This window comes from Pantherophis guttatus, chromosome 5 (genome assembly GCF_059756535.1).
Source record: "Pantherophis guttatus breed Tessera chromosome 5, ASM5975653v1, whole genome shotgun sequence".
Classification (NCBI taxonomy): Eukaryota; Metazoa; Chordata; class Lepidosauria; order Squamata; family Colubridae; genus Pantherophis; species Pantherophis guttatus.
The window spans coordinates 118,720,094-118,730,009 of record NC_142067.1 but is presented as its reverse complement, the minus strand read 5'-3'; the positions used below and the strand labels follow the sequence as shown (position 1 = coordinate 118,730,009).

At 39.4% G+C, this 9,916-nt stretch overlaps 1 long non-coding RNA gene across 1 annotated transcript; it reads left to right on the top strand.

Moving 5' to 3' along the window:
* The first annotated feature begins 507 nt into the window (after positions 1 to 507).
* On the top strand, positions 508 to 9,529 carry LOC117667053 (uncharacterized). Its single transcript, XR_004591947.3, has 3 exons — positions 508 to 983; positions 1,484 to 1,662; positions 8,489 to 9,529. It is a non-coding gene; the product is annotated as an uncharacterized LOC117667053 (long non-coding RNA).
* Positions 9,530 to 9,916: the final 387 nt, after the last annotated feature.

Below are 9,916 nucleotides of genomic sequence, written 5' to 3'. Positions count from 1 at the left end.
TCATAATAACATTCCTTTCTCAGAAAGTCAAGGACATCTTGCCCTGCACCTGGAGGGCTGGAACTGGGAGCCATATCCAGTTGGGACGGTGCTTGGATTGGACCATGTGATGGACATGTAGGTGCTGGGCAGGGACTTGGACTTTCCTTTGGGTGGGGAAAACCTGGAAGCTTTCAGATTTGGGTTTTCCCAAATATGCCAATATGACATCTCTAATAAAATGGAACTTTGAGGAAACTCAAGCCTTGGAGTTTTCTTTTATTGGGGGTGTTACTTGGAACCCTGACATTAGAACTCTGACAAATCAGCCATCAATAGATACATAGACATTAATAACATCTACAGACATTGCAGGGACTAATCCTGGCAGTTGCCAGGAGTCAACATCCAAAGAATGAAGAAGGGGGGAAGCAAAAGCGCACCATAGCAAAACTAACATTTAGCTCATGATCCAGAGGTAGAGGTTGCATCTCATAAAAATTAGTCAGTATACGGTCACTGTATGTAGGAGGAACTGGAATCTATTGAAATAATTAGTGTGAAATTAAGACAAATGTTGACTCAGAAAGTTTGTGGCCTTTGGTGTTTATATAGTCAGTGCTCAGAATAATAAAAAATAAAGAGAGGAACTGAGGTGTTAGTAAACAAAAAAAGTAAAGATTTCCCTATCTAGTTGTATCGGACTCTAGGGCATGCTTCTTATCTCTGTTTCTTGGCTGAGGAAGTCAGTGTTGTCCAAAGACACTTTCCATGGTCATGTAGCCAGCATGGCTATATGCCAAAGGGGCATGGAATGCTGTTTCCTTCCCACTGAAGTGGTACCTATTTATCTACTCACATTTTCAGGCTTTCAAACAGCTAGGTTGGCAGGAGCTGGGGCAAGTAACAGAAGCTCATCCTGTTGCATGGAGTTCAGGTCTCGAACATGGACTGTTCAGCTGTTTAGCTGACAAGCACAGAGACTTTAAGCCCTGCACCATCAGGTTAGTATCATATACTAATACATGGTGTTATTACACATCATGTTAGGCTGATATGATTAGGAGTGAACCCTACTGCGATGATTGTTGGGACCTGAACCCAACATGTTTTCAAGGAATAGAAGCAATAGACAAGAACACCTGTATTGTGTGTTTTAAAACAATCTGCATCTACCTTGAAAGCCAAGGAAATAAATTTGTGGCCACTATTCAGATTTATTTATTTATTTAACCCAGATCAACTGGGTTAAAGTAAGTGAAAGAAAGAAGAGGGCCAGAGAAAGAATGCGGGAGTAAATAAGATTGTCCTACCTCTTCAGCTACTTTAACTCCATCATAATCCAAATCAAAACAATGATTGCTATGTTACATCCTCACACTCAATGACAAATTTGGAGTTCAATACTGAAGCTCAAATATGGTGCTGCTACTCTTACTTTTTCATCTTCTTCTTCATCATCTTTCTTATCCTTATCCTTGTCCTTTTCCACTTCTCCTTTCAGCAGCAGCCCCAGAATTAAGTGGACACCCTACTTATTCGGAGGAGCAGCCTACTTATTTGTCTAACCATCATTCAATAGTTCCCTCCAGTCAATTGGGACTTCAAAGATGCTACTACAAACCATGGCACCTTTGGTATTGTAGGGAGGGCCACATCAGCTGGCGGAAAACAAAATGGAAGGTAGACAATATTTCTGGGTGCTCACAAACTACATTCTCAATCTATATTTGGTTTCCTTCAATCATCCATTTCCTTTACTTTAACCCATAACCACAGAATGGTTTGGAACACCCCTATTTTTAGAAATGGACCATTCTGGTTGCGAGTAGCTTTTGTGTTCCCGCCAATAAGAGTGTATGCAGCATTGCGCTTACATAAGTTATTTGGTGTTTTCTGTAGTAGCATTTGAATTTGAATTGTAGTCATTTTGACCACAGATCTTTGTTAACATATATATTTTTTTATAATGTTGGGGCCACATTTTCCACCAAAAAGAGTATGATTTGGTGACCCAAACTTTGAAGAAACTGTTCTAACATGGTATGAAGAAGCAGAGAGTGATCTGAGTGAAGTGGAATCAGATTGCAATGAAAATTTTGTAATGGACGATGAGGAACCCACCACCATCGCCGATTCTAACATCAGTGATGATGAAGCTCCTGATGAAATTGATGATCAGGTACAATCTACGTCATGCAATAATTTATAGGGAAGAACAAATTCAAATGGTCTTCTGCACCTTTTGGAAGCAATAGATCCAGAACCGATAGTCACAGTATTATAGTGCAATTACTTGGACTACGGCCAGCAGCTAGAGAGGTCATTATGACCTCATGTCTATAATAGCATAGTCGAAATAGTACGTCTGTGGTTAAGGGTTAAAAGAAGAGACTGGCATGATTTCTCAAGTCCAGTCTCTCATTCAGGTGTTTCAGATTGCCAGGTTTCCCCCAAACAAATTATTATTATTTTAAAAAAAGAAAACCCCTTTTGTTGACTTGCCAGGAGTAGACTAGTCTCTATTCCACTTGTTTGTTTGTTTGAACTTTACTTCCTTGATTGAGATAAGCAAAAAAAAAACCCAACAACTCTAAACTAACTCAGCCAAAACAAAGGCTAGACAACAGCTTTGCCCATCCTGTGTCTGAAATGTACCTTTGGTGTTTAATTTGGCCTCATTGAGTATCTTCTGATGTGTCCCTGTGGCTTCCTGCAGTTGGACCGTTAGAGTAAGCAGGGACCTCAGCTCTCTGCCATGAAGACTTGCTGAGTTCATCAGTTTCCCCCCAGGAGATGGGCCTTAACATTTAACCCCCTTTTCTGCTAAGACAACAAGAAAAGAAGCTAATCTCCTTTTAAGAAACACGTGATGTTCCTCCAAGCACCGGAAACTTTGATGAGGTCCTTTGAATTTGCCTGTGTTAAGAAGTTTGAAAAGGGCTGGCTCAAAAGAGAGCGAGAAAGACAGGGAAGGTTGGTTCTTTTGTTCTCTTTATTTTATTTTTTTTAAAATACATCCTAGAGTCAGCCTCTTTTGAATTTTGGCTTGTTGTTTTTTTTTAAATGTAGATGTAAGGAGAAGAAGATACTTGTTTTCCCAGAAGTGGCATCCAGAGAAGAAGACAATTTGGTTAAGGATCGATCTGTGATTTAGATCTGCTGTTGCCCAATTTTGTACTATCTAGTGATGCCTACACAACTCTTTTAATCTTCCAGTCAGCATCATCTTTGTACATATGGAGATGTACAGAGGTACGCATCCTTCTTACCAAGAAATGTGGATTGGTGTAGAAACATAATATGGGCAAAACTTAATTGTAAATACTATGGAGAAGAAAAACACCCTCAAACCAATTGAACGATAAAGATGAATGATGATGATGATAATTATAAAGAAGATGATGATGATGATGATGATGATGATGATGATGATGATAATTTCACAGTTGTTGAAAGCTGAAACATACAATTTATTGACATCGCGGTACCAGGAGACGCCAGAGTCGAAGAAAAAGACCTGGAAAAAAAATCATGAAATATTGCGACCTGGCCATCGAAACTACACGAGTATGGATGAAACATATAACTGTGATACCCATTGTCATCGGGGCACTTGGTACCATGTCCAAGAATTTTATAAGATACATCAACAACTTGCAGCTTCCTGCAATAACACCAGCGGAACTGCAAAAAACTGCGCTACTTGGAACATCGTACATCTTAAGAAGGTACTTGGTTGATACCTAGGATGCTGGCAGCAACCCGTATCAACCATTAGCACCAGTCAATGGTATTTGTGATGCATTTTTGAATGTTCAGTTGACTGAGTTTCATCTTTAACAAATAAAGTAAATAATAATAGTAGTAGTAGTAATAGTAGTAGTAGTAGTAGTAGTAGTAGTAGTAGTAGTAGTAGTAGAAGGTGAATATCTTGTGGGACTTTCGAATACAGACAGATCATCATTTGAAACACAACACACCACATACCACAGTTGTCAAAAACCGAAGCATACAATTTAATGATATTGCTGTAATTGCAGCTTCCTGCAATAATACCAGCGGAACTGCAAAAAACTGCTCTACTCTGAACAACATACCGTACATTTTAAGAAGATACTTGGTTGATACCTAGGATGCTGGCAGCAACCTATATCAACCATCAGTGCCAATCACTGATATTTGTGATACATTTTTAAATGTTCAGTTGACTGGGTTTCATGTTTAATGAATAAAAGGGATAATAATAATAATAATAATAATAATAATAATAATAATAATAATAATAATAATAATAATAATAATAATAATAATAATAATAATAATAATAATAATAATAATAGACTCTGCAAAGAAGCGGATGAAACCATTGATCATATACTGAGTTGAACTGGTGGGATCATAAGCCTGAAAAAGTGATCGAAAATGAGCATGCAAAACTATTGTGGGACTTCCGAATACAGACTGACAAAGTTTTGGAACACAATACCCCAGATATCACGATTGTGGAGAAGAAAAAAGTGTGGATCATCGACATTGCCATACCTGGTGACAGCAGAATCAACGAGAAACAACTTGAAAAAGTCACCAGATATCAGGACTTGAGAATCAAACTGCAGATCATTTCCAAAAGTCTTAAATGAATAGACCCTCTCTTCCATTGTCTCAAAAGCTGGATTTTACTAACTGGAAGGAAAACCTTTGGTTAATTGGAAGGCAAAGCGGTGGTCCCTTTAGATGGTTCTAAACAGATCTGTTATTCATCCGTATAGCTTGTAAGGTGATGTGCAAAGCCTTTGAAAACTTTTGAAAACTTAACAAGTCTATCTCAATCTCGAGCTTTTTTTTTTTTTTAGATGGGAAACTTGTAGAAAAACGAGGAACGAAATTCTTTGCTGACATTTCTAAGTGGCATTTAGATAGAGCTGTAGGCTGAAAGACAGACACACACAGACACACACAGACACACACTCACACACACACCCCTTTTGAAGATCAAACAATGAGGCTTCATGTTACTTGGTATCAGGTGATGTGTCCAGGGTGTGCAACCAAATGCATTTGTAATTGTCTTTTGTCTTTATTTTCCAATTTGTTTCTAGGGGCTTGAAAAGATCTGTTGTAACGGGACTCTTGTTACATTTAATAAGTACCAGGTTGATTGGCATCCTCTAAGTAGGCTTTTCAGTGTGCCTGTGGGGAAATTTAATATAAAAACATTCAACATTCTTTTATTAGTGTTTTTTTTTTTTTTTACTATTCCCAGTCCCACCAGACTTTTTGGTGCAAGCAGAGTATTATTGAAAAGCTTATCTGTAAGAAGTGAGCCAAGGGGAAATTCAGCCTTTATTAATATTGACATCATGTTTCTACACAATGGCTGTCTAAAGAAACTTTTCAATTGGATTTCAGCTTTGCGAAAGGAAATAGCCGAACGTTAGGATCTAACAGAGTAGCTTCCCCAGGGGCTGCATACAAGAGGTTTTGCAAAGGAAATGCATAGTTTCCCTTCCTACCTGTTTGACTACCTATAGAAATGGATTTAAGGTTAGGACTCTTCAAAGTTTCTTGTTAAAAGCAAGAGGTGTCATCCACCATGCTGTATAGTTTGGTTTCCGTTTATCCTTTGTGGGTGTCATTGCCCTGGATGTTGGTGGAATGTGGACCGCAGCATGTTGACTTTTGAGATTAAGATCCCAGCATGCATGAAATAAAGGGAGGGGCCTTGGGATTAAATTAGGTTTTAGAAGTGGCATGCTTTGACAAAACGTGCCCAAAGGGACTGGTATTGTTCTTATTGTTTGTAGGGAATGAATACAAATAGAACTGGTAGCTTAGTCTCCCTCTTGCTGTCTTATTCACATAACCCTGTTTGATTGATCAAAGTCATTTGGAGAGGTCAATATCTGTGGGGCCCATCTGTGATGACTATGGGATAGATTTCTTCTTCTTCTTCTTCTTCTTCTTCTTCTTCTTCTTCTTCTTCTTCTTCTTCTTCTTCTTCTTCTTCTTCTTCTTCTTCTTCTTCTTCTTCTTTTTCCTCTTCCTCCTCCTCCTCCTCCTCTTCTTCTTCCTCCTCCTCCTCCTCCTCCTCCTCCTCCTCCTCCTCCTCCTCCTCCTCCTCCTCTTCCTCCTCTTTTTGTTTTACTTAATACTATTTCATAACTTCTTTTGTGTATTCTGCTTATTCAGATAGGGAATAGTGTGAAGGATCTTCACATGCCTTTATGAATGCCCTTGATCTGAGACCTGTTCTCCCTGACTTCGCATTTTATTGTGATGTTTCCTGAAGAAAAGACCATTATGATCTTTCATAGTAAGATTTATCCAAATGATATCTTATCGGGTTGATAGCAATTGCGATGTGGCTCCTTGAAATACAGCCCAGCCAGGATTGTCGTTCTGGGACTGGAAGGTTGACTCCACCAGGTCAAGTTACAACATGCACAAGTTTCTTCTGACATTCTTACATCTCAGTCTTGGTGAAAAAAGTAAGGTTCTACATTTAAGGAAGAACACAAAATGCATAGGTACTATATATGTGGTACTTTGCTCAATAGTAGTAACTGTGAGTGGGATCTTGGAGTCCTAGTGGACAACCATTTAAATATGAGCCAGCAGTGTGCTGCAGCTGCCAGAAAAGTCAACACAGTTCTAGGCTGCATAAACAGAGGGATAGAATCAAGATCACATGAAGTGTTAATACCACTTTATAATGCCTTGGTAAGGCAACACTTGGAATACTGTGTCCAGTTTTGGTCACCATGATGTAAAAAAGATGTGGAGACTCTAGAAAGAGTGCAGAGAAGAGCAACAAAGATGTTTAGGGGACTGGAAGGTAAAACTTATGAAGAACGGTTGCTGGAATTGGGTATGTCTAGTTTAATGAAAAGAAGGACTAGGGGAGACATGATAGCAGTATTAAATATCTCAGGGGTTGCCACAAAGAAGAGGGAGTCTAGCTATTCTCCAAAGCACCCAAACGCAGGACAAGAAACAATGGGTGGAAACTAATCAAAGAGAGAAGCAACTTAGAACTAAGGAGAAATTTCCTGACAGTGAGAACAATTAATCAGTGGAACAACTTGCCTCCAGAAGTTGTGAATTCTCCAACACTGGAAGTTTTTAAGAAGAGATTGGATAACGATTTGTCTGAAGTGGTGTAGGGTTTCCTGCCTAAGCAAGGGGTTGGACTAGAAGACCTCCAAGGTCCCTTCCAACTCTGTTATTCTGTTGTTCGGAAGGTCTTCGAAAAGATATTCAGATGCCATGATTATTTATATCCACAAAAAACAGAATGATGTAGACAGTGTTTCCTTTGTGTTCTAGGAAAGATAGAAGATTAATTTAGACAGTGAGCATATCCTCTTGGGTTGAACTAACCAATGTCGCTGGAGGTGGATTATTTAAAAGCACATGTGACAAAGTAACACAGATGCAGTACCTTTATGATAGATTTGCACAATCTGATATACGCTGTTGTCAAACTGCCCATATTTCCATCAAATATTTGAATTAAAATTTGGATTGCCTCCAGAAGTTGTGAATGCTCCAACACTGGAAGTTTTTAAGAAGATGTTGGATAATCATTTGTCTGAAGTGGTGTAGGGTTTCTTGCCTAAGCAGGGGGTTGGACTAGAAGACCTCCAAGGTCCCTTCCAACTCTGTTATTCTATTCTATTCTGTTCTGTTCTGTTCTGTTCTGTTCTGTTCTGTTCTGTTCTGTTCTATTCTATTCTATTCTATTCTATTCTATTCTATTCTATTCTATTCTATTCTATTCTATTCTATTCTATTCTATTCCATTCCATTCCATTCCATTCCATTCCATTCCATTTCTATTTCTATTTCTATTTCTATTTCTATTTTTCTTGAAAACAATATGTAACTGGTTTCCCATCCAGCCAAGGTATTTATGGTGAACTCCCATCCAAGTACTAAGCAGTAGTTCCAACTTGTCTTAATTTTCCAAGATCAGCTAAGAAAGGCTAGCTTCCGACTCCATTTTGTGGTGAGTCAAGAGGAACATTATTAATAGCGGTAGCAATAGGAATTGGAGTTATATGCTGCCCCATTGTGCTTTACAGCGCTCTCTGGGTGGTTTACAATGTCACCATATTGCTCTGGGTCCTCATTTTACTGATGTCAGTAGGATGGAACGCTGAGTCAGCCTTGAGCCTGTCAGGATCAAACTCCAGGTTGCGGGCAGAGTTAGCCTGCAATACTGTATTCTAATCCACTGTGCCACCAGGGCTCCACATATTAAAATACATGGACACCAATCCTATTCTTGGTATTTATTTAATTTATTGTCATTTGAATGAAATTTAAGTAGGTTAATTTCCTCTGCCTTTTGGTCTGGACTCATCTGCATTTTGATCGTTTTGCCAAACTGCTTTACTTTGTATGTCTTGAAAAAGAGTGATTATTCTGCGTGGCTGTCAGAACTCAGCTTATGCGCAGTTCCCTGGTCTACCCTGTTAGCTTAAATTCTGTTCTTTTATTTCAGTTGCTTTGGCAGTGTGATAACTGGGCAACTTCATAAGCCTTGGCATCTTAAAAGCATCCTTGACAAGAAAATACACTGTACGGAATTTGCTTTGGAGTGTCAAAACATCTGCCAAATGTTGCTTCGGTCCGGATGGACAACATTTGATCCACAACTTGTATTAAAAAGTGATGCGTAAATAAGAATAAGAACTTAAAAAAAAAACACCCAAACCACCTTCTTGAAGATTATTGTGCTCATGAGTATTGAGGAAGCGTAATGAATGGATATTGGAAGGTCTAAAAGGAGCAACAAACAAAATAGCAGGCCAGCAAGAAATCACAATAAAAAATTATTGGATCAGTTTCAAGCTGGTTGTGAAGTCAAAAGGTCTCTGGCACTCACCTTCCATGCTGGATGTGTCAGGTCTAGAAGGCTTCTTGGGAGATGCTGGTGGAGAAAGAGAGCTAACGGCGGAGAAGGGGGCAGTCAGCACTTCTCAGAGGAAGTCAAGTTTTATTATGACTTGACTAGAAACATTTCTCATTTTTTCCTATATGTCCTCTCGGGCCTGGTGACAGAATTAAAGATGTTCCAATTAGAAGCAGGAAGCAGAGATCCTGAGATTGGCATTCTAACTTCTGACCTGATCGGTCTTTGCAAAACCCTTGGGCAGCGACCTCCATTTTCATCACACTGCTCAAGACAGTTTTCCTAAGGACCTATGACACAACGGTCTCCATTTTTTTTTGTGAACGATGCCGAAATGCCTTACCACCAAGGCTGCCCATTTGAAAGTCTGTTTATAGACCGCGTTTTGCTTATCCCTCTGTAAAAAAAAGGTTAGCTTAGCAGTGCTGAAGGAGGCTAAAAGCCAGGTAAGTTATCCGAAGTCAGTTTTCAAAATTGCCCTCAGTTGAATAACAAGGACAGGATTTTTGCCTCCGTGGTGAGTTGGTATGGTGGATGATCTTCAACTAAGCTCCAGAAAAATCTTTAATCGTTTCTCTGCAAGATCCACTTGCACAAATAAAATTGGAGGAGGAAATATTTCATATGAACTGTTCCGTCCTCACTACACGTTAGTCTGTGTGCAGCTTGACGTGCAGCTTGACATGCAGCTAAACCCACCTATCCTCCAATAAAACAGGCCGTGTGTGTGTGTAGATCGGAATGCTTTATTGAAAGAACAGGATATGGTGAAACTGGGGAAAATAGGAATACGTACAATGAGAACTAAATACAAGACAGGCAGTCTGAGCAGTAAGGCAGACAGGCAGTAACTGAGTTACTGCTGACAATTAATAAATAAAGGTAAAGGTTCCCCTTGCACATATGTACTAATCATTCCCGACTCTAGGGGGCGGTGCTCATCTCCATTTCAAAGCCGAAGAGCCAGCACTGTCCAAAAACATCTCCTTGGTCATGTAGCTGGCGTGACTAAACACC